The following is a 26,109-nucleotide window of genomic DNA, read 5'->3' on the forward strand; positions in this document are numbered from 1 at the left end:
TTGGATATCCTGCTGCCTGCTGGTCATCTTCACTCATGTATTTCACAGACATCTCAGACTTAACACCTTCAAAATCTGAGCTCTTATCCTCCTTCCTCCCCCTCAAATGTGCTTCTCTTTTATTCCTTAACCAGTAAATCCCAGCTCCTTCCACTCAGTTGCTCAAGCCAGATGCCTTCATCTCAAGAATCCCCAATATTCACTTCAACATGACCTTCTGGGCCCAGCATGGTCTAAGCCTGCCTGTCACTAATGTCATTTTGTGCCATCTCCCCACTCTGTGTGCCCCAGCCCCACAGGCCTGCTCCCAGTACTTAGGATATGGTGAAGATCATTCTCATGTTGGTTCCTATGCAAATGCTAGTTACTCTGCCTCAAATCTTCTCCCATTTCTTCTCCAGAATTCTCTCCCACTTATCCTCCAAATCTCAGTTCCACTGTGCACTGTAGGAGGCTTAGCAGCATCCCTGTCCTCTACTCACTAGATGCCAATAGCACTCCCTTCCCCCAGTTGTGATGAATAAATAGGTCTCTAGACATTGTCAAATGTCCCCTGGGGGGACAAAATCATATCCAGTTAAGAATCACTGCCCTAGACCTTGATAAGGACATCTTATCATAGCTTTTAATGGAAACTAGTTGATAAACCTCTTTTATAGGTTTATAACCTATAAATGCTATAAACCACTAGATGTTAACCTCTTTTTTGTGACTTCTAGATTATTGTTCAACTCCCCATTGGACTACTCTATTAGGGATAGAGAAGAGTTCTTCTGCTTATCATTGTACCACCTGTACATACATAGTGTCTAACATGAGATAAGTACACAATGAATATTTGTTGAATAAATTAATGAATTCAATTATTGCAAAAACCATATGGAGCCAGAATGAGCACTCCCATTCCTAAATTGAGGTAACAGATACACTGAGTGGTTAAATGACAGGGATGCAAATCACACTATCAATAAATGGTAGATATGGGGCTTGAATTTAGGTTTTACCACTCTCAGTTCTTATCAGCAAATATCATTTTACTGTCATTACCATTTTTTTAACCTTCTCAGATTACTTTACCTCTGTCCCGTCCAAGTTCTCCATTGTATTTTGTCCTTGCCACGTATGCAACTGTAATGTACACCTAGCTCTACCTCAAGGGCTAAAATGGTCAGGGCCTCATGGTGGCTTCCAAGGATGCTTCACTCTGATGCTTTTGAAACTCACAGCATATTAAATATAAGAAGGAGATGGTTAGGGTTTCTCATGTTGTAATAGGAATGCAAGAGGGAAAAACAATCCATAACTCTCCTGAGTAAATTTGCTTTTATGGTACTCTTAGCCTTGTGGTCCACTCTAGTACACAGCTCAGAGAAAAGTAATCATATGACAGGTTAAGATACTCTGATCTTAATGAAGGCACTGCAGAATAGTTAACTAGAACATGAAAGAACTTCTAAGGATGTCTGATTAAAATTGTCTTTTATTTCCACACTGCCTAAGTACGGCCAAGCAGAAAAATCTCCATTGGAAATAGAAATTCTTTTAAATGGTACCTTCAGCATGCCTAATGCACTTCTATTTTCCACAGTTTTTAAAAGCAAGATCTATACAGCAGTTTCTCAATTTTTTTTCCAAACAAATATTTTGTGATGGCCTAAGTGCTTTGATGTCCAATAAAGAAATGGCTGAGTGAGAGCAGAGCACACTGTTGAGAGGTACACCTGACCCAGAGGTGCCCCTCAGCCATGGAGAGTAGTGTGTTGATGGGCTTTGTGATGTTAGAATCTCCTTACTGGCAGCAAAGGGCTTCTCCCCTGCAAACAATGTCTATGCTTTCCCATCTCTACAGAGAGGCATAGAGGATAGTTAAGAGTACAAGATCTGGAGTCAGATTTCCTGAGCTAGAATCCCAGATAGACTGCCTTTTAACTATATGACCTTGATCAGGTTACTCTACATGCTGGGCTTCAGTTTCCTCCTCTGTAAAATGGGTTTGATAATGGTATTTATTTCATATGGTTGTAAAGATTAAATGAGTTGGTTCACGTGACCAGCATAAAATAAGCACTCAATACACAATCGTTAGCTATTATCTTTCTCCTTTACATATACATACCTCTATTTCTGTGTAACACTAAGCTCTGTCCATATGTCAGATGTTTTATCACCTCACTAGTTCATAAGCACCTCAAGAGCCTGATGTCTATCGCATTTTCATCATCATATAAGTATCTCATTTGATTCTTATGAAACTCCTATGAAGCTAGGATGGTTGTACCCATTTTAGAGACAGGAAACTAAGACCCAAACTGTTTGGAATGTACCTATGATTAGGCAATTAGATAGTGTCAGGGACTAAAGCATTGGTCTTCTTAGGAACACTCTCTTGTTCTGTTAACACCATGGAATTTTCACAAATTTACTTCTTATCTCAACTCTTTTAAGATTTCAAAATGACCCTAAAGGAAAGCTCCCTTAGAGTTTGTCCTCCTTTTTCCTTCCTCTAATCAATACCTCTCTGCTGGGTAGCAACTACAGGTTTTAGTCAGTGTTTGCATAAGTCTCTCTCTCCTTCCCTACCTCTCCCCATTCCCTCCATCTCTTTCCTCTCTTTTTCTCTTTCTCTTACCTCCACTTCTCTCCTTTCCTCCCTCTCCCTTTCTTTCTCTCTCTCTCTCTCAAATGCGCACACACACACACATGAACACAGAAATACCTTGTTGGTTTTTTTCACATAGGAAGAGAGGTTGGCATTAATAATGAGGTTTCCAACTTATGTGATGAGACGACTGGGATCAGGTGAGAACCAATAAGCAGAGAGCTTGGATTACTAGGTCAGGCAAGCTGCAAGCGTTAGGTGAAAAAGAAAAGGAATGGAGTTTAGAATGAAAAAATAATAATACCGAGGGGGGAGAGAGACAGTCCTTGATTCTAGTAAAGCCTGTAAGCACTGGAACAAGAATAATTAACAAAAAATCTTGGTGGGGGAAGTGAATGAGTCTGAGCATCTGCTCTATTAATTATTGATTGTGTGAATTTGGGAAAGTCAACCTCACTAAGCCTCAGTTTTCTCCCTTATAAATTGTGAATAATAATAATGAATAAAGGTGTTATCAATTTCCCAGGATTATTTCAAAGATTGAATGGATTACTTGTACTTAACATTTGTTAGAACATAAAATAGTGCTAAACAAATGTTGGCCATCATCAATATTATTATTATTATCATTAATATTATTAATGCTATCAGGAAGGAGAAAGTACAGAAAGCTTCCGAGGTAAGGGTGATAAATTTCTGTTTGACACTTTAGGCAATAAAAAGCTACAAGGATAGAATATTCATTATTGAAAGAATATTTACAGTTATTTGTTCAAAGACTGGAGAGGTGAGTACTGCAGATGCAGGGAGTTCAGACAGGATTTATTTGCAAGGTGTTTCTAGGCTAGAACAAGAGATAAATCCGAGTCTCAAAGTCATCAAAAGCATTTATTCTCAGTGCACATGAGGTTCAGGCCTATTCATCCCAAAATGAAGTTGTATATAGAATGTTAATGTATTAATAGCAAAACCCCAAATTAAATGAGGGAAATCATTTGAAATTATGCAGATATTATTTGACTCATGATGGGGTTACATCCCGATAAACCCGTGTAAGTTGGAAATATCATGTTGAAAATGCATTTAATACGCGTAACCTACCAAACATCATCGCTTAGCCTAGCCTATAAATGTGCTCAGAACCCTGACATCAGCCTATAGTTTGGCAAAATCATCTAACATGAAACCCATTTTATAATAAAGTGTTGAATTTATCATATAATTTATTGAATACTGTACTAAAAGTAAAAAACAGAATGGTTGTTTGGGTACGGAATGGTAGTACGTGTAACGGTTGTTTACCGTCATGACCGCATGGCTGACTGGGAGGTGTGGCTCGCTGCCACTGTCCAGCACCACGAGACAGTATTGTACTGCATATCCCTAACCCTGGAAAAGATCAAAATTCAAAATTCAAAGTACAGTTTCGACTTAAGGTGTATCCCTTTTGCACCATTGTAAAGTTGAAAAATCGTAAGTTGAACCATCAAGTCAGGGATCGTTTGCACTATGAAGTCAAGACAGTGACATGTAAACTATTTCAACGTTGAAAGGCCAGCATCATAATCACAAATAATGGATTTCACCAAAATAAACCTTGCAAATTTGATTTCACTGAATTGTGTTGACGTGATCAAAGGTGAGTTAATATAGGGATCATAAACATTTCTAATGAGGTGAAGCTTTTCTGATATTCAGTTTTACAATGCACTAAAACTTAAATATTACCCGTATGCAGAAATACAGTGTTTTGTGGACTTTACAATTCCTTTTAAATCAGCAGTCTCTCCCCATAAAAATGGCAAAAAGTAATGCCCTTAATCATGTCATATGCCTTTTGATGTCCTTTTACTCAGCAATAATTTCATTTAAAAAACATTTCACTGAACACTAATTGAACAGAAATTGTCAACTTTCCTTTTATACTGAAAGGAAAACTGCTGTGATAAAGAGTTTCTAATCATTATAGTTAATTAAAAAGTTAATCCTTAGGTTTTCATTTTTAAGTTCTTCCAAATGTAACAAAAGAGTTTCCCTTTCAAAAATGGGAGACAAAAGCATGGCCATTAGGTAACACTACTTCTATGGTAAAGCCACAAACTTGGAATTAAAGAATATTGGCCCAAGCTATTGTGAGAGAATTAGGAAAATTACAAGAATCAACCAAACCTTGGCATTTATTGACCTATGTTTTTCAGTACAGAAAAACCCCATTACAGCACTGACAGTGGGGGATCTAAAAAGTAATTGGATCTAAGTTTTTTGTACTATAGAGAGAAAAATAGGCTCTGCATCCCAGTTCATGGGGAAACGTGATGTGACTCACTCTCTTAGTATGAATAAGAGTAGTCTTTCTAGGTCCAGAGAGAGAGCTAGAAGCAAGTTATTCTTCTAAGTAAGCAAGCCTTTACCCTAAGATCCAGACTCACAATAACCTTTTAATATCACCCTCCAACTTTCTGGAGCCCAGTGGAGAAGCAAGGAGAGGTTCCTAGACAAATATGAGAGATGATCCATCTGTGCATGATTGTCTCACTTGCATGGTGAGCAAGAGGAGGGGAATAGTTCTGAAAGCCTAAATGCAAACTGCAGGATTATGAGCAGGTTGCATCGACCGTTTCTACTTCTGGTCCATGTGTTTTAATATTTAGGGGACTGTGTGGTGATCAAAGAAAGAAAGTCTGTTTCAAAGTGCCACTTGCTGGAGGGCCAACAGGGAATGGTAACCAGATCCATAACTTAGCAATGCATTTTATAAGGGGCTTCCTGCTTTAACAAGGACCAGCAAGATCACTCTCAACAACTAAATTTACTCAGTCTGATAATATGCAGTGCAGCTTCTAACCTATTACAAAACAGTCTTCACTACAGGCTGAATATCTGCAGATCTGAAATAAGCAAATACGATTTGATGTCAAATCAGATCATGGCCTTCACAGAGCAAAGGGAGCAATCTCCCTAATGGAGCCCACTCTTCTTCCTGTTCTTTCTACATTTTGCCTCTCAGGGAAAGGAGGGATAGAAGATTGAGCAAATATTTTTTACAAAATATTTTTCCATAGAGGGACCTGTTAGATTTCATTGCCATCCTTCTTTCTGCCTTCACTTTACTTGTTTTTCCAAGAGGCAAATATTGTGTACTCAAAAGGAGTGAGAAATGCGAAGTCCTTGCTCTGCTCCTTACAAGGTGTGTGTTACCAAAACTAAGCCTTTTGACTTTTCTGAGCCTTTATTTCCTCTACTGTAAAACAGGGATAATAATCACTGTCATCACGGGGATCGTAGGGGCTCAAATAAAAAGGGTGGAGAAGCTTTGGAAACATAAGGGGTGATTACTTTTCTGTGTGAGGGAAAGAAAAAGGGATTTAGTATTTATTGAACATCCATCAAATACCAGGTAAGCACTAAACTCATCAGGTATTAGGTCTATTAATAAGGGAACCCCATGATACAGTGCCCATTAAACAGGCAAGTAAAGGAAGTGGTAGAGAGATGGAGAAACATATCTAGGACCTCAAAGCTTGTTATCTGTAGAAACAGAAATCAAATTTAGTTTTGCTACTCTCCAAAGGCAATGCTCAACTTCCAGAAAGTGGAAATTGTGCTTTTGGTAGCACAGTGGTAAAAATGCAAAGTTTGAGAGTGAGTCAGCAAAAGTTTGAATTCTAACACTGCCACTCACTCAGTGTTGCCGGGTGTAAGTTGCTGAAACTCTCTCTGAAGTTTTGTTGTCTCATCTAAAAAGGGGGAGACTAGTGACTAACCTACATAGTTGTGAAGATTTCCAGAAAAAATGCATACATAGTACTTACCATGATACTTGGCACACAGTTAGCATTCAATACATGTCAGTTATTATTGTTTCATCATTTAAAAAAAATTTTGTTAGCAACCAACTCAGTAAATGATCCGGGAAAATCTCATAATTCCTTGTAATTTACTCTGAGTATTTTGGAGATGAGGTAGATTTTATCACATGCAACTGAACATTGACTAAAATGATTGGAAGTCAGCTGGGTAAGCTCAGAAACATCAGATTAAAGAAATAAATACAATCAGATATAAGGTGAAAAGTTATGGTCAAGATAATATAGAACAAGAAAGGTCAAGAAAAAAAGAAAGAATATTGTCAAATTAGACTAAATGGGCAATGCACAAATCTTAAAATTAATTATCTTGACTGATAGCTAACCTGTAGTCCACTTTCTGGGCTATCCATTCATGTGTGGTATAATTTACATTATACATTCTACATATGGCCCCCTCATTGAAAACATTAAAAAGTCAATATTAAAATGCTAATCTCTAAACTTACACTTCCCTTATCTATTTAAAAAATCATTAAACAAGGCTAAAAAACATTTGAGCATGAGTTTTTCTCCTCTTTTAATGATCTTTATATTTGTTTGATTTATATTCTGAAAAACAATCTCAGTTTACAGATGACCCAAAGATCAAGGAGGTACAAGGGTTCATCTAAGGACAAGAGGCCCACTGGGGTTTGAATATTGGCATCACAGAGAGTTAGGCAAAGTTCTTTTATGAACCGCTCTCTTCACCTCTAAAATGAGAGTTCTATCTTCAGTATCAGGGTTGTTGCTCAGATTAGATAAATTAACAGAGATAAATTTCCCACCAGTTGCTAGCACCTAAGAGGTGGTTATTGAAGTAAGTTACCCTCACTTAGTTTCCTTTTACTTAAGTATTTTGGAAAACATCTCCTTCATTTATTAAATGCTCACAAGGTTCTAAACTCCTTGTTAGGTATTGGTGAAGTATAATACTGCTCCTGCCCTTGAGGGTTTCACAGACTAGCTAATCATTTCATCAAACTGACATCAGATACTATGACGACGGAATGAATATGGAGTGTAACGCAAAACAACATGGTTCAGTTGGTTGGGGGTCTAGGGGAGGATGGGGAATAAGTAGATCAAAAAAGCTACAGACAAAAAGAAGCGTCACTGAGGCTGGATGTTAGGGGCGGCCAGAATTCCTCAGAAAGACAAGGAAGGAAAGGATTTCTCAGGTTTAGAATAACAGCTCGTGAGGTAGGTTATTCTTCATTCCTATGGTTCTGAGTGGAGAGACTTCTCCAGTGTAATGCTCTAGGTCTCTTTCTCCATCTCCAGAAGGAGAAGGAAGTTTTATCCTGGGTAGGTTTAAAAGAAGGAGCTGGGTATGCTCTGCTCACTCCTTCCTCTTGGGAGCCTGCCAGCCTGCATGAGCCTTGCATTCTCTTTCCACTATAAAATAAGCTTAGCAAGGCAGGCTCTGCCTCTGCAGGAGAAGCTGGCAGTTTGGGGTGGGGAGTAAATTGAGTTTAGAGGATGTTGGCAAGCTCATCTGATGGCCTGCCATAGCCATTTCCTCCCATCTAGCATTTATCAGTAATAAATCTGATTTTTTAAAAATCTTGATGAGTATCTGGTACCTGTATCTTATCTTGTTTTAACCTTAAGATGAAAAAAACGTGCTATTTATTGAGCCTCCTCAAACTTGATAGAGAGTGCAAGTTTAGAAACAAGAGACCGCGCAGTGTATTCAAAATGTGACACTTTTTTCAGGACAGGAAGGGGAAGGGGAAAGAGGGAGAAACTGGTTTTAAGGTTTAAAGCTGGCCTGTGAGTGGGTTATGGGAGCTTCTCTGTCACTCTAAGTAATTTGGACTGTATCCTGTAGGCAGTGCGGAGCCATTGAAGGGTTTTAAGCAGGAGAATGACAAGAATTTTGTGGGAAGAGGGGGTATTGGAAATATTCTGGCAGCTTGAGGTGGATGGATTTTGTGGTGCACTAGAGGCAAAAGGCCAGTTTAAAGACAGTTCCAATAGTCCAGGTAAGATCCTTGTGAGTAGATTTAGTCCTTGATTCACTATTGATCTCTAAATACCCTTAGAATCCAAGAAATACAAGACAGAAGGCCAAGATACTTTACTTTGAAATCATAATTTTAAAGTATCATACAGGCTGATCATAAAGTGTCAAAGAAGCTGCATATAATGCAAGTTCCAATAAGAGGGACATGCTTAAGCTCAGCTGTTGCTGAAATGAAGAGATGATTATGTGGACAATCTAGAACTCATCAGAAATAATCACATCTAATTTAGAAAACATCGTCTAAAAGACAAGCCAAATTTCACCAATCATGCAATAGCTAGATGTTCTGCAGAAAAAAACAAGGAGGATACAAGCCTCCTAACACCACCTCCTTCCTCCCTCCCTGAACCACCATTACCACCACCAGAAGAAGCATATGCATGTAACAGCACCCCATAACAGAGTAGGGCACAAAGGCTTCAGGAAAGAGAATACATTACATGATTCATCTAGTGATGTAACCCTGTAACCAGAGAGGAGGCAAGTTCTAGTGGATAGGGAGCAGGGCTGGAAATCACAGCTGCCCGTCTAACCCTCCATACTCTGCTCCAGGTTCATCTTGCCAAACAAGCACTCTGTTTTTAATTTATTGAGTAGTATGGGTTTATATCTTAAAGTTATTATGCATAAGTAAAAAAGGGTAAATTGAGCTAGGTTTTTAAAGAATATCTTTTGTTCTCTATTGTAGAAATAAGAGATGAAAATTAGGGATGAAATACCATATTTTTTTATTCAGAAATTATTTATTAAGGACTTATTGGATGTTATCTATCATGTTAGGTAAGTGACAGATCTGTCCCTTGGACAGAACAACTGTAGAAGCCACACTGGACTCTGGGCTTAGGAGTGAGGGTTATCCTTAAATCATCTTCAATTGTCTTCCAAATTTCAAAGGAGGCTAAAAAAGCTTTTCTCGTTCCAGTTTTGACACATTTACCCCCATTACAAAATGACGAAGTCTTAAAAAAAATTAAGTAGAACTTTGAGAAGAGCTATAAGGAAATTATTTTAAAAACTATATTTTTCCTATTTCATTCCCAAACCTATTACATTCACAGAAGACTCAACCATGATCACTATTTTTTGAGATGTATGGTGACCTAAATTAGATTAGTTTTCTGACCACTTCATGCTTATCAGCCTCTCATAAATCAAGTTAACATCAACAAATTCAGGCTTACATACGAATTAGAACAGCACAATGAAAGGAGTGAACTTTAGGGTCAGACCTCAGTTCCAACTATAAATCTGGTTCTCGTTAATGGTGTGAACTAGAGCAAGGTACTTTGCTTCTAAAAGTCTATTTGCTCATCTACAAAATGAGGATAAGATAATCTATCTCCCCATGTTATTTTGAAGGTTAAATTAAATTAAGCAACTGGTATATAAGAAATGCTTCACAAATAGTAACCATTATTATAATTTATTATGATTATGACAATCACATAAAGCATATGGCACCATTGAACACCAGAGCTATAAAATAAACTAGAGATCTAGGCTGCCACTTTTTCTTTCTTATTCATGGCTGACCTTGGTAATTTTCACTGTATTCTTTTCTGAGGGGCCCTGATGTAACTTTACCATGTTTCTTAGCACTATGGTCCATACAACCATCATGAATCGATCAGAGTTGACACAGTGAAACATATTAATCATGTTTTTCATCTAGTCTAACTTTCTTCATTTGACATGTAGATACTAAGATTCTGAGACTTGGCTAGGGTAATTCAAAGAGACCAGAGTAGCTCAGCCACTAAAACCCAGGTTTCCTGATTTCCAGTTCTGTGTCTTCCCACTGCAGCACACTCACTCACTGAGTTGTGAGATTCAAGCAAGAGTCCAAGCTGGGAGAGATGGATCACTTAACACGACCTATCACTACGTGATTTCTGCTGAGGTATGAATTAAATCATGGCCCTGGCAATACACAGTTATAGACTGATCTTGAAATAAGTAACTGTTCAGGAGAATATTCATATACTCTGTCAAGGCCAATGCTATAATGGGGTCTACAATACACTAATTTTAGTAATGGGATAACGGACATTATGCCAAGCTGCTGCCATGCTAGCTACAGGCATCTCATGATAAGAGGATACTTTCAAATACTACAAAATATGATTTATCAATTTCTATATCAGTTTAGTCACTTGGTCTGGAATGTAAAAAGGAAATATCTGTTCCCAATAGCTGAAGTTTATTACCCAAAATATAACTCACTCATTACTGTTTTGAAATCGAACTGAAATTTAAAGGAAGAATAAGTTTTTAAAAAATATATTTGTTTGTTTCCAAAAATCCTCTTGGAATTTAATCAACAAAATAATCAGAATCAACTCTTAAAATAAAAGATTCAAAATGAACAATGGATATGTCTGTGGTACTATTTTGTTACTTGAAGCTTAATTGTGTGAATTTGAGACAGGATTCCATTTTAAATGGTCTCAATCTCCTATATCATTTTTTCTTTATATTTCAGGCAATTTCTAATGAACCCAATAAATGGTGTTCCAGGGATGTACTCATGATTGCACAGTTCAACTGAAAAGTAAAAAGTGAAGGGAGAGAGAAATAGGAGACCATATGTTTGAACCACATGCTCTAAAAAATTAAAATAGTTTTCAGTAGGGTTAAGGGATTACTTTACTTCCTTCTCAGCATCCCATCCAAACTTTCTTAGATAAAGGATGTTCAGATGTTCGTCATCCAATGTATTTACATGAGATATTCCAAATACCTTTTTCATGAAAATATCAGAGAGAGGGGTTAAGGCCTAAGCTGAAGAGGAAGGGAAGGGTCAACATCAGATATCTTGGCAGGTCATGATCTATTGCTTTGTGGTCCTTATCTGGGGGCTTTATTAAGATATCCTCCCAATTTCCAACTTAAAAATGAGGTACATTATGATTTCCCACATAAGATCAAAACTCAGCCGTGCAAGGTAACCTTAAAGGAATGAAAGAACACCCAGACCAGCAGGACTGATGAAAATACTATCCTCTCTAGAGAAAAACTGTATCAATCAGAAGTTTGGGAGGGTGTTAGGGGTCAAGAAGGAAAGCAAAGAAAAAGGAAAGTCAGAAAGGCAAGCATTGTCTACTAGTCTAGGAACTTACTAGGTGGGAAGGGATCTGAACATATGAGTTCAAACATTTCTGTTTAATTAACACAAATTGTGAAAATGTTTTGACTCCAAGGAGAGAAGTCCACCCAATATCGGAAAGTTGCCCTTGACTTCTTTTATTTTTCTTATTTGCCTAATTTTTTTCATATCCCGCCTCAAAGAAACCCATCCTATATAATCCATCTTTTTTCTCTACATCCAAAATATATTCTGAATCCATATAGAGGATCTCTATCACCATTGCTACTACCTGAGTCTGGCCATCATCATCTCTCCCCTGGAAGTACTACTATATAGCATTCTAACTAGTCTCCCTCCTTCCATTATCACCTCCCCACAGCTTATTCTCACTATGTGCGTTAGATCTTGTCACATCCTAATTTAAAAGAATCCAATGGCTTCTTGTTGAACTTTAAATAAAATTCACACACATTCCCGTGGTTTCCAAAGTCTACATGACCTGGCCTTATCTAACTCTCCAACTCCATTCCTGTCCTTCTTCCCCACACTCTCTCTTCTCCACACTACCTTCTTCTATTGCAGGAACATATCAAACTTGTTCCTACCCTAGGGTCCTTGAACATGCTATTCTTTTATTTGTGACATCACCTGAAGATTGTCATAAGGTTGTCCCCTTTTCATTTTTCATCCTTCAAACATCAACTCAATTGTCTCCTCCTCATAAGGCCTTCCCTCACTTTACCATCTTATCCAAAGAAGCCCCCTTCCACCAAACTATCTATCCTCCATATCACATTGCCCTCGTATATTTTTTAATAGTACATCATCATCTGAAGTAATGCTATTTATTTGTTTACTTGTTAATTTTATGTATTTCTCAACTAGAATATAAGCTCCAAATCTTGCCTGTTATATTTATTGCTATATCTTCCAGTGTCTAGAACAGGGCTTGCTTACAATAGATGATCAATAAATCTTTGCAAATGAATAAACAAATAGATTTTAAGAACAAGGGTGTTGAAAATCATCTGACGACTATATTTTTCACTGAAATAAACAATTTTTACAATTTGATGTCATGTACATTTTAGCCAGTCTGAGTCAGTTTCTTGGTCCCTATTTCCTCTGGATACTCATCAGAATGGTTATCTGGGCTTTCAAAGAGATAGTATGTGGGATCCAGGGACCTAATCACATTATTACCTAAATATTCACCTCTCCAGCATGTCTTACCTAATACAACACTATTCCCTCCCCACCTATTTTTAAAGATGCCATTCCTTCGATCATTCATAAAATATGTCAAGCCGTATCCTAGCACTAAAGATACAGACATAAATAAGGCATGGTTTATGTTCTCTGAAAGCTTCTAATATGGTAGATGAAGCAGACATGTAAGCAATTAAAATGCTAAGTGAAAAGCAGGTGTATGTACAACATTCTATGGGAGCACAGAGAAAAGAAGGCTTAAAGAAGATAACAATTGAGATGAGCCTTGAATGATGAATAAGATTTTATCAAACACAGGGACAGGGAGAGTCATTATAGAGAGAGGAAGGCATTAGCAAAGATTTGGCAGGAGACTGCTTGGTGGCTTCAGGGAATCAGGGAATAATGAGTGGTTGGGTGTGACCAGAATACAACAGGAGTGGCTAGAGATAGGGTTAGAAATGCAAGTTGGGGCCAAATTGAAGACAACTTTGAATGCTCTGCTAGAATACCAAACTAGTGTTTGGCAAACTGTGTTTCATGAGATACTGGTAAATATGTATCCATGAAAAAGGGATTTCATCATCACACACCTTTAAGAAATGCTCCACATAACTTACTTGCCTTTGGGAGACATAAAACCCCAAGGGCTTTGAAAAATCTTATAATAAAAAATAAACAACTGCTTAATGCATTTAATCCAACATAGACCACCCATTAACATTTCCAGACATACTTGCCTTCTCCAGAAGTCAGATTACACTCAAAGTGAAGCACTACTTTAAATGATTTAAAGTTGTTAAACCATTTAAATCAGTGAGTGATATGAATAGAACTGAGTGTTAAGATAAATTTGGCAACAAAAACACTTAGAATGGATGGAAGGCATCTGGGAGGACACTGGTATTGCAAACAGCGTATGTGAACGATAATGCACATCTATTCTCAAGCACTGAGAGTGGGAATGGAAAAAGCGAAAATATTTGAGACACTCTGAGATACAAGTCTATATCAACTAGTCATCAAATAACTAGTGAGGGCCTTGGGAGTAGAAGATGATGGAGCTGATGATGACTTCCTGATTTTCTGGCATGGAGAACTGAGTGAATTGCAAAATAGGTTTGAGAGCAATGCAGGGTAGGAAAGAGGAAGAGTAATGAAAAATAGGCTGAAGGCTCTGAGTGACCTGCACAAAAAGGGATGGGGATCATGATGTCAATCGTTACTGGTCTATTTTTGACTCAATTATTGGAAAAGTAATAATTATAAGCCTATAAGGAACTCCCAATTATGCTGAGATATTTCATAAACTCAAAAGAGTTTCTGTCTTCGATCCACTTATAGTCCTCAACCTAGTTAACTGTCACCATTCCATTCAGTCCTTTAAAAATGATGTTCTCTCCTATACTAGAAAACAGCTGCCCTCACATTACTGATAGATTCGCTTCACTTTTCTTTAGAACAGCCAGAGGGTGCCCAGCTTTGATAAGAGGAGTCCACAGAGTTGTTGCATATATCAGTTTAATTCTAAATATTGGCATCGGCACAGTAATAATAGTGTGTTTTTAAGGGATAAAATTTCATACAATCAGATATTAGGTTTTCGACTTGTAGGAACAGACTGCCTGCATTTTAAGACACGTGGACCACACATCATCCTTGAATATGTGTATATGCAAATTTCATAAAATTCTTATCCATATATAAACATACTATAAAACAGGCTGGAAATTTCCAGACTATTTCCCTTCCTCATCTGATCAATTAGATCACTTTTCCTCTTCAAGCTCCCTTACTGTCAATCTAATGCCCACATTGCACTCCTCAGCAAACTCTCTATTTGATAGTCAGCTACCCTGTCTACTTCTGCCTGTCGTACTAGTTACTTTTTCATCTGCCACTCAATTCAATCCTGCTCACCTACATCAGTGTGAAAAGAAGAGCATTCAGCTCTTTTCCTTCCAGAGAACAGACACAAGGAAAGGGGTTACAGTGACAGGAGAGAGAGGGGCATAGATCCCTCATGAAGACGGTTAGGAACTACTCTGCTATATTTAGGATAGGTGGAACTTTCTCTTACCAGGACTTTTATATAAGAACTACTCACCTATTTGTGGTTCCATGCTTCCTTCCTATTTTCCTTCCTTCCTTCCTACCATCCACCCAGTCAACAAATTAAGCATGTATTAAATTGCCAACTGGGTATTATTATTGTGCTAGGTATTATAAAAGATGCCATAATAGTAACACAATTGGCTACAATCACATGAACAGTACTCATCCTCATTAACAAACAAACACAAATTAAAATAACAATGGCATGCAATTTTTAGCTTACCAAATTCATGAACTTTTTTTACAAAGAAAAAACTGTCAAGAATACCGGAGGAAAGACACGTTCATACACTCCTGGAATGGGAGGACTATAAATTTGTAAAGTTCTCTTAGAAGAAATTTGGCAATTAACTCTAAGCTCTATGGGGCAGGAATCAATCTCTTTTGTTTTCCATTATATCCCCATTGATTAACACAGTGTTTTGACATGTGGGAACTGTTCAATAATTGTTGAGAGAAAATTGACTGAATGACTAGATAAATATTATGAGCCTTAAAAAAATTTACACTCTTGACTCAGTGATTCCTTTTCTGAAAATATACCCCCATGAGAAATGTGGTCAAAGTTTCATGTACACCACTGCTTACTTCAGTGTTGTTTATATTAATTTAAAAAAAAAAAAGATAACCTAAATGTCCAACAATATGAGTTTTGGTAGATATAGGAATATTTGGCAGTCATTAAAGATTATGTCAACAAGAAAAATATTTTACTAACTTAGGAAAATGTTCACAGTATGATTTTAATTTAAAAAAGCAATACAGTTTTATTTTCTTAAATTCTCACTAACATATAAACAATACTTATATTTAAGTACATTTGTGAGCATGTGTTAATACAAAATATTATATATATTTTTCTGAAGATACACATGCATAGACAATTTAAAAAACTGAAAAGCTATGATTATCCACTGAGTTTTTATTTTTATGAAAAAAAACTTGAAGTTGAAAACAAAGAATAAAAAAATTTTGTATCTTCCTGTGAACCTAAAACTGCTTTAAAAAAAAGTCTTGTAAGAAAAAAGCCTAAAACATTGCAATTAAGTGCAATGATATGTGTCATAGAGAACAAATGAAATAGACCAGAGAAATGAATGATCAGTGTACAAATAGAATCAAAAAGTGTTTTATAACATTGTCTTCCCAATCTGTCAGAAGCAGATATATTTGCTAATCATTCTAAAATGTAATATAAATCTAGAAATTTATGTAGTTTTAAATTTAGTTCATTATTTTAAAGAAAAAAGTACTTGTTGAAAAACTATAACAATCAATGTTGACCACTAACTAAATAGCACAGCCTATCAGAATAAAGTGCAAATCTGTTTAATTACGGATTTTTAATGTGGTGGTGCCAACTACTGTACTCTGACCACTTCTATTTAATGATGAAAATGATGGAGAAAAAGGTCATGCAGTCTACAATAGATTGTACAGAAACTAATTATAAAATAATATTTCATGACATTATTTCAACCTTCTAGAGAATAAGAGACTCCTAAACTAGACAAAGAAACTGTGTAGAATCAGATTTTTTTCTGGTCGTCCTCTCAAAGTACAGTACTGTACCTTTTATCATTGAACAGCATGACCCACTTGAATGCAGAACCTAATTTCTGAACAGGGATCCCAATATTTTAACAGCAGAATAAGAATCTGAGTCAAACTAAAAACAAAACAAATAAACAAAACAATAAATCTATGTTAACAACTTTTTATTACAATCTGTTATTAAATAGAGCTACTATAAGGATAGAAGACGCCACTCTTGATCTTAAGGCACTTGTGTAATTAGTAATAATAATAACTACAAATCAAATTCAAAACTGATTAAGTACCTTTATATATAAGGCCCTGTGCTAATACTCATTCAGCAATCAAGAACACTTTATTGATCTGCTGCTGCATGCTGGGTAATAGGGAAACAAAGGTAAATAAACTGGTTGTGCTCTAATGGAATTCAGCTTAGTGGAGCAGATAGATAGTTATTCATACCTGTGATACGATGTGATAGGTAAACTGTGCAGTGCACGGTAACCAGCTAGACATAAATGTATAGAAGACACAGTCTCTCCTCTCCACAGCCACAGATGCAGCTGAGAAGTCTGGGTCCAAATATATAATTTAATGATGCTACAAAAATTGTCACAAAAAGGTGATTGGAGAGTTAGCTACTGTGAATTAGGCTCTAAGCTGGGCATATGGGGAATCTCTCACTCTCTAATTAGGAGGCTGAGAAGGAAACGACTAATCACAATACAAGGTAATATGCTAATTGTGCAGAACATCATGTTAAGTAGAGGTTTTGTGAGCTAAAAAGGAGTGGAAAGGATTAAAGAGGAGGCTGTGCTTGAACCAGGTCTTTAAAAAGTGGATACGCTTTGTTAGGCAGAATGGGACATTCTATCAGAAGGAAATGGAAAGTTGGTAGCCTCCTGCAGAGGTTGGCAAATTTTTTCTATAAAGGGCTACATAGTAAATATTTTAGGACTTTCTGGCCCTACAGTCTGTATTACAACTACTCAACTTTGCCACTGCAGCACAAGAGTAGCCATAGACAATACGTCAACTAATAAGTATGGATGTGTTCCAATAAAATTTTATTTATAGATAGTATAATTTGAATTTCATATAATTTTCATGTCATGAATTATTATTCTTTTTATTTTTTTCAGCTATTAAAAAATATAAAAAACCATTCTTAGCTCATTGGCTATACAAAAACAGGTAGCAGGTTGGATTTGACCAACAGGCTATACTTTGCTGACTTCTGGTCTAGTTGGAAGGTAAGATAAACACACACACACGTAAGGATACACAAAACAATATCAAATATCTGATCCAGTGGTTCTCAATTCTATCAGACCCAACCTTTCCATTTTATGTTTTGTAATACCTTCCTTTCTCCATCTGAAATGAAATTCATAGATAATACAACTGCCTACACATACTTTTTTATATATACAACTTAACTGAAGTAAAAGGAGAAAGACAAGAAAGCATTTTATATTAAAATAATATGTTTTCAATGGTAATCTGTGAGTTCAGCTATACTAGACAATGTAATGAAATAGTCAAATCCTTACAGATACTTATAATGAATAAATTTAGATTTAAATGCAGTAAAGAGACCAGATATCATTTCTTATAAGAAGCACAGGAAAAGAGAAAGAATAGACGTATGATGGATCCTAGACTGAAAGTCAGTGTTAGAAGAGGTAATAACACATCGTTTGTATATAAGAGACAAAGGAAATAACTTTAGTTGAAATACAGATAATCTAACAAGATTGCTGATAGGTGAAGCAGCAAAAGTAAAAATGTCGTATTTTTGCAAATAAAATTGCTCTTATTTATAACTTTGGTGTCAAAATAATTTCCTGTTTTATATAGGGCAGGCCAGAAAGGAAGTTATCTCTCTCTGTTTATCTATCTATCATCTCTCTATCTCTATCTCTTTATCCCTGTTTGGAATTCCTCCATATGTAAAGGTATACATTTGCTTTCTAGTGCTTCAAAGACCTTGGAACTCTATCCTTTGATAAAAAATGGGGAACAGGAAATGGATGCAAAAAAAAAAAAAACCCAGCCACCTAAGAGTTTACAGGGAAATTGAGTGTAGAAGACCTTTGGGACAATATCAAAGTAATATAGAAAAAACAGAAAACTCTAAAATAAACAATTTCAGATAAGTTTCACAAAATAGATTTCTTATCATGTGGTAAAATATTTTAAAAATTAATATATGGTATGGCAATTAAATGAAATATTTTTAAAACAAACTTATTGGGCTGGCCCCGTGGCTTAGCGTTTAAGTGCACGCGCTCTGCTACTGGCAGCCCAGTTTTGGATCCCGGGCGCCACCGACGCACCACTTCTCTGGCCATGCTGAGGCCGCGTCCCACATACAGCAACTAGAAGGATGTGCAACTATGACATACAACTATCTACTGGGGCTTTGGGGAAAAAAAGGAGGAAGATTGGCAATAGATGTTAGCTCAGAGCCGGTCTTCCTCAGCAAAAAGAGGAGGATTAGCACGGATGTTAGCTCAGGGCTGATCTTCCTCACAAAAAAATAAAATAAAATAAAACAAACTTATTAATGAAATTTGGTGAAATCATTGTATTTCATGTGTTTCTACCAGTTCAAAACCTTTGTTTCTATATCTATTAGAAGGATCCTCAAGTCTCTTCAATTACGTAGTTGCGCGTGACATTTACAGATGTAGACTGATACAGCAGAGGGGTATCAGCAACACAAATACCAGGAGCAGCAGCATTGCTGTAAGGATGGGATTTTCCAGAATGGGGATCAACTCCTGATAAAATTCCTAACAGAACAGAGTACAATAATTCCTTGATTTACACAGGAGTTACATTCCTAGAATATTTAATGATTATTAAATCCTTGCAGAAAATACCTTGTAATGGAATACTACTCAGCCATAAAAAACATGAAATCTTGCCATTTGTGACAACATGGATGGAATTTGAGGGCGTTTTGCTAAGTGAAATAAGTCAGATGGAGAAAGCCAAATACTGTATGATTTCACTCATATGTGAAACATAAAAACAACAAACAAATACACGGATATAGAGTACAGACTGGTAGTTACCAGAGGGCAAGCAGGGAGGGGGAAACGCTAAAGGGGTAAAGGGGCACATGTGTATGGTGATGGATGGCAATTAGACTTTAGGTGGTGAACACGATGTAGTCTACACAGAAATTGAAATCTAGTGATGTACACCTGGAATTTATATAATGTTATAAACCAATGTTACCACAATAAAAAATTAATGTAAAAAAAGTAAAACAATTTGATTTTAGGCTTACAAAACTATAAACTTAAAAAACATCTTCATTAATATCCAGTGGAATCTTAAAAGTTGTGTAGTACATGGGGTAATTCTTTGTAGTGCAGGACTGCTCTGCACATTCTAGGGCATTTAGCATCTTTGGCCCCCTTCTAAATGCCAGTATCACCTCCTAATCATCATCAATACATAAGTACTTTCATGCATTTCTAAAATGACTTCTAGTGGCTCTTCTCACTCTTTATCTCCTTGGGGACTCTGGTCTGAATTATGAGATAATAGAAATTAGGTTTACGTAACTTTTTATATAACGTTCAACATTGCATTATCAACAATTTGCATTCTTAATAATTTTCTGTCAGTAATTATGCTTCATGAAGATGAGCACATAAGCGCTAAGAGAGGGAAGGCAGCTTGAAACAGTAGAGAACTTAATTCTGAGTTCAAAGATATGGACCAATTCTGCCACAAACTGAATGACCTTGAGCAAATCTTTTAACTTTTCTAGGCTTTAGGTTCTCCTTTGAAAAATACATTAGATAACCTCTCAATTCCCATCCAGTTCTGACATAATTATAAAGCATATATATGCCTTTGGGAAATTAAAATAGTGGAATAGAGTAGAGTAAAGAATGGAGGAGAATAAAATCAGGTAAGACAATATTTGTAACAGATCAAAGAGTATCAGGAAAAGTAAGAGGACAGACCATGGAGATAGTGGTATTAAAGAGGTATTTGATTCTTGGCATGATAGATACACAGGTAGGTAGTGTATGAAATTCACAAACGTTCAGCAATGTGAGATGATGCTCTTGGACTTAACACAGACAATGTCTACATGTACTTTTTATTTTATATTTATATTAAGTTTGCAACACCTGGTTCCCAATTCCTTACCATAAATGTTGCAAGATTGAATCCAATTTGCAAATAACCACGATTATGATGTCTTTCTAAGAGCCAGTGTCAGTGCTGTGGGAATTGACTCCAACTACTTCACATCAGCACAGTTCCTTGATCAGAGAGGGAAGGGCTCTTTAGGCCTGACCAACTCAGGGTTCCTGAGCTCAGAAAATGAGGCAGAATGGGGAAATCCAGGATTCTGCTAGGGGTGCCAGTCATCTCAACCATGTAAAACACTCCAATCCCTTCAGGAAATTTCCTGTTAAAATAGATAATTAAAGAAGTCTCTGGGGATATTCAATCTTGCAGTGTACCTCAAAATAGGCCTTTCTGTAAGACATGGTGAAAAGGGTAAGGGGGTCATATAGATCTACATTTGAAACTAATTCTGCCCTTACCAGATGTGCCATCGTGAGCAAGTTACCTTTAGCCTCAATTTCCACATCTGTAAAATGGGGATTACAATACCATTCTTTTGGTGGTGTTGGGAGAATTCAAAATGACTAATGTTAAAGCCCCCAGCACAGCGCCTCACACATTGTGGCTATTGCAAGTATTCAATACATAATGTCATCTTGACTCTTTTCTTTCCCATCCTCTGTACTTTGCCTCTACTTGTCTTGCCCTAGATATAATGCTCTACTGATGTCACAGTCCAGAAGCAAGGTCTCCAGGAAGGCTCACCAGCTTCAGGTCTGCCCAAAGAACGCTTAGACCTTTAATTCCTTCTGCAATATCTTTTAGTCTCTTCTGTTTCCCTGGTCTAGGGGCAGCTGGTGTTTTCCAGGGACTAAAAAGTCTTATTCTTTGGTAAGGGGCACTCTTTCTGGAAGGAGTCAGTAGAAGCAGCCACAGAGCTAAAACAAGCTGTCAGATTTTTCTGGCTGGGCATAAGGTGAGTTTGAGATTTCAGCCTAAGGCAACTCTCCTTCTCAGACTAAAAAATCCTCTGCACTCAAGTTGCTGCAAACTACTGTTTGTGGAGGAGCTGTAAAGAGACTGTTAGGGAAGATTTACAGTTTGGCTAAATACTTCAAATGCAGTTGTTCTAGCAGGATGTTGCTGAGAAAATCTTCTAACATCACCTATCTTTGAATACAAGCTAATGGGAATGCTATTTCGACAATACAATTCTATTTTACGTGCTTTTTTTTTTAGTGTGCTCTGAGAACCCTGAAGGACAAAATGTCACCCCATCTTCATGTGGTATTGTGCCAAATGTTTCTGGACAGTTGCCTAGCCTAACCTTCATCGTTATAAGTAAGACATCAGAAAATTCAGTGGACAAGCTAGAAATTCTAATGAAAGACCACAATACTGATAACTGGTTTGATGAATAATAAGCTCTTCAGGTTAAAAAAAATAATGTGGATATCACTAGTAATCATAAATATCTTTTTTTTAACTGAACAATTCCTGAGTTCTAAGTGCCATGCTGGGCTCTTTCTAAAGAGTATTTTCAATTCTTCTTACATTTTTCTGCAACATGATTTTATCATCCTAAGTTTTACAGAGGAGATAAACGAGTTTTAAAGAAGTTAAGCGAGTGAGGTCACACAGAGCCAATAAGTTCAAACTTAGAATTGTCTGGCTCTGAAGTATAAATCCTCATCAAAGTGCTTCCCATTAATTAATGGGTATCAGTTGACAGAGTCACAGAGTATTAGTATTGGAAGAGATATGGAGGTTCATTTATGGAAAACCAGTTTTCTTAGAACCAGAAGAGCTGAGGCCCAGAGGGTTCATTGACCATGAAGCCTAACACAGAGAGAGTGGCAGAGCAGGCACTCGAATCCCGCAGTGACTCCACGCTGCCAACTCAATGGAGTCCTCATCATGGCCCACCAGGCTTTCTGTGACCAATCCCTGCCCACTTCTCCATGGGCAGATAGAACTATGAGCCGTTCCACACAGGCACCAGGGTGTTACATGTGTTTCTGGTTGTATTTTTGCTCAAAAAGCATTTCTCTCTTTGTCTACTTGATAAACACAAGTTTTTTCAAGATTCAATTCAATTCATCCCAAGTACCACTACCTCTATGAAATCTTCACTGATTCACCTCTCTTCTCTTCCCAGAAAATCAGGTATAATGAATTAATGAAGAGGTTAATAATAGCCAACTTTTATTGTGGACTTATTATTCATTCATTCCTTCATTCCACAAATATTTATTGAGCTTATACTATGTATAAGCACTGTGCTAAGTGTTTTATGTATTATGTTACTCATTCCTCACCACAATCCTATGAGTTAGGTACTATTTTTATCCTCATTTTACAAAACAGGAAATCCAGGCTTAAAGAGAGGCAGCATCTTTTATTTAAAAAAAAAAAAAAGGGACTATCTTGCACTCTTACTCCTCTGTGGTCCCTCTGTATCCCAAATATACATTTACTATGGAATTTGCAGCACTCCATGGAGCCTTGTGTCACTTCCAAATTGTGGTTTATGATGACATAATTCTGTGTATATAATGATATATTTGCTAAATATTACATACCACTGTAGGCCGTACAGTCCATAATGGTAGGGGTAGTATCTACTTTGTTTACTATTATATTCACAGGGCTAATACAGTGGCACATAGTAGGCACTCAGGAAATGATAGTGAATAAACAAATGAAGAATGAATGAGTGAAGAATAGATGCATAGAACTCTGGTTTCTGAGTCTCTGCTGTTCTGTGCTGCCTCCTCAGATCAGTCTGCACTGGGGAGAAATGCCACATAAGCAATGATGGATATGTTTTTTTCACAAGGCCGACATTATTATCCTAGATGTGCATTCTAGAATTGACTTCTGGATACTATAATTTTCCATTTTCTTACCTATTATTATGGTTATATTAATTCTACAGACCCAAATGGAGTGAAAACTTATTTGAGACAGGACAGAAGCTGTTTTTCAGTCCTGCTAAGGAACAACATAATGACAGAGTCCTGTTAGTACACAGCACCCCAAATAACAGGATTTTGGCAAAGAGCCTTGGGAGGAACTCAAGTCATTACCATGGCCCTCCATTATAGCAGCCGGAAATCACACTGCTGATTTCCACGTAATACAGCAAATATCTCTGAGGGCAAGATCCCAGCTCCCAGACACTTAACAGCCCTCAGGGACGTTCTGTACCACATGTGGGTCCCTAGGCTAGTCTAAAACATGCACTCTCCTTCTTTCTGCTTTATCAAGGATTCTAATGTTTAGTATCATTAGCCTCCATCCTTTGTTTTACAATATTTCGTAGGATATCTCTTGCTAATATAAAGGGTAAAAATAGTATCATAAATTCTCAAAACAGACTTAGTTTTAATGGACACATATTCATACATACTTTCATGCTCTTGTTTTTGTGAGAGTTTACATGGGCGTATAGTACTTACACATGTCTGTATATTTCAAATATTAGATATATTCTATAGATGTATATATAAATGAATATAGATATATATACATATATCAGCATTTTTGAATATCTATCAGAAGTATAGGAAATATATACTTTATAGAGAGAGAATGAAAAATTCTTTCTAAGAACAAGCTACTTTTTTGTAAGAACAAGGACGTTCTAGGTGAGAAAAGAATAATATAGAAATTTAATTTTTATATGTGTGTATGTATATGCATGTATACATTACATATACTCATATATACATAAAAATATGTTAATATATGAAAGTAATTAGGTATTATAGAGATATTTAAATACATATATTAAAATCTAGGCACATATGTATATATAGACACATTTAAAAATTATTCAACATAATATATTTGAAAAGGTAAGGAGTGGGGTGAAGGGAGAGATTGATCAATCTAGCATAGCCCTTTTATAGGACTGAGATGGTAAAAGGGTGAAAGGATCTGGTAACAGAAGAGTGTCACAAAATAGAGAACCCTAAAAGATATGGTATTGTAGCTCCAATATTTGGGGATCACTGTTCTTCCTAGTCAATAATGAAGTACATGTGAATAAAAGAGAAAATGTATAGAAATGTGTATGTAAAAGAATAATGGGAGATGGTGGCTGCCTCAATTTATTGCTTTCTCATATGTCACTGGATCTTTCATTATCAGTGCAGAGAGTCTATTTCAAGCCATTAAAGCATTAAGTAGGTATATATTTAAGGTAAGTAGGAGGCTGACTTTGTTAAAAACCAAATGAGGGAAAAGTTTGCCTTGGTTGACGAAAAATGTACCAAGATTTTTAGAGCATGGTTATCAAAAGGCAGTATTAGAAATTTTGGTTTGGGAAATTATCATTTATGAAATGAAAGTTTATTACATCTTAGATAACAAGAATTGTAACAATAAAGCAAGTTTGCTTATTCCACTCTGTGCAAAAACCAGAAGCTAGATGTGAGTTTGTCTTCTTTGCCTATGAGAGCCTTGAGAATTTAGCGTAATCACTACAGAGATATAGGTTAAAGACATATAAACACATGTATTTGTGAAAGAATATATATTTCAAAATTGTCAAGACTGTTTATTCAGTTTGGAATTCATTCTAATTTTAAAAAATAACTGAGTTTTCAAATGTTAGGCTCCATTTCAAACTGAACCAGTTTAATACTAAAATGACAACATAGTCTTGATTTAAATCAAGATGCTGAGATGTATGATGTTAATGTACCAAAAGCCATATATGTAATGTATGTAACTATATCATTAAGATCTAGTAGTATATGATATTCTTGGAAGTACTTTTTTTAAAAACTAATATTAAAATTGGAATGTTCTCTACACTTCTCAGATCATAGCATTTTACTTGTGATCAATATCCACTTCTCAATTATGCTAAAATCATATTAAAATCAAGAAAGGATTATTTTCTGCAAACATAGCTTTTCTCTTTTCAATACACATTTAAGAACAGTCATTGTTCTGTATTTATGACAGTGACTACAGGTGCATTTTATTTATATTTTACAGCATATACTGGAAGTTGTTTTCCTTCTTCTGGTTGGAGGCAGAAAAAAATGAGCCAATTTCATTCCTGGTAAAATGCTAGTAGTTTGGGGCAAGAACAAGCTAGGAACCAAATTAAGGGAATCTGCACATCTGCTTCAGAAAGCATTACAGGAGAAAGAGAGTTATAGTTTTTAATATAAATAACTTTATTGCCTCTCTAATAATAAAGAAAATGTTTCATTATTTTATTCTTTATATAATCATCCTCTAGCTTACTCGCAATTATTTCTTTTGTTTGTAAAATGAATTATTTAGTATAAACAAATTTTATTCTCCATTACTGAAAAGGTATATACAGTATTACAAGAGTAAAATTAGGATAGCATGCTTCAAATCACTACTTTCCATAGCTGAAGAAATAGATGCTTTTATCGTTAAAGAGAAGGAAAGTATCTGATTAAAGTTGATTTTCTCTCTCTTCCTTAAAAAAAGACAAAAAACAGAAAAAACCCAGACTAGGCAGAATAAAAAATCTAACATTGATTAAAAGTAAATGTGCTGCTAAAAGACTATGATGTACAAAAGTAAAATC

General features: G+C 36.3%; 1 protein-coding gene across 8 annotated transcripts in view; it reads right to left on the reverse strand.

Moving 5' to 3' along the window:
• DLG2 (discs large MAGUK scaffold protein 2) overlaps positions 1-26,109 on the reverse strand; it is a 1,864,788-nt gene that overhangs the window by 685,144 nt on the left and 1,153,535 nt on the right. The window lies entirely within an intron of this gene.

This window comes from Ceratotherium simum, chromosome 7 (genome assembly GCF_057802395.1).
Source record: "Ceratotherium simum simum isolate JZ-2026a chromosome 7, ASM5780239v1, whole genome shotgun sequence".
NCBI classification, from domain to species: Eukaryota; Metazoa; Chordata; class Mammalia; order Perissodactyla; family Rhinocerotidae; genus Ceratotherium; species Ceratotherium simum.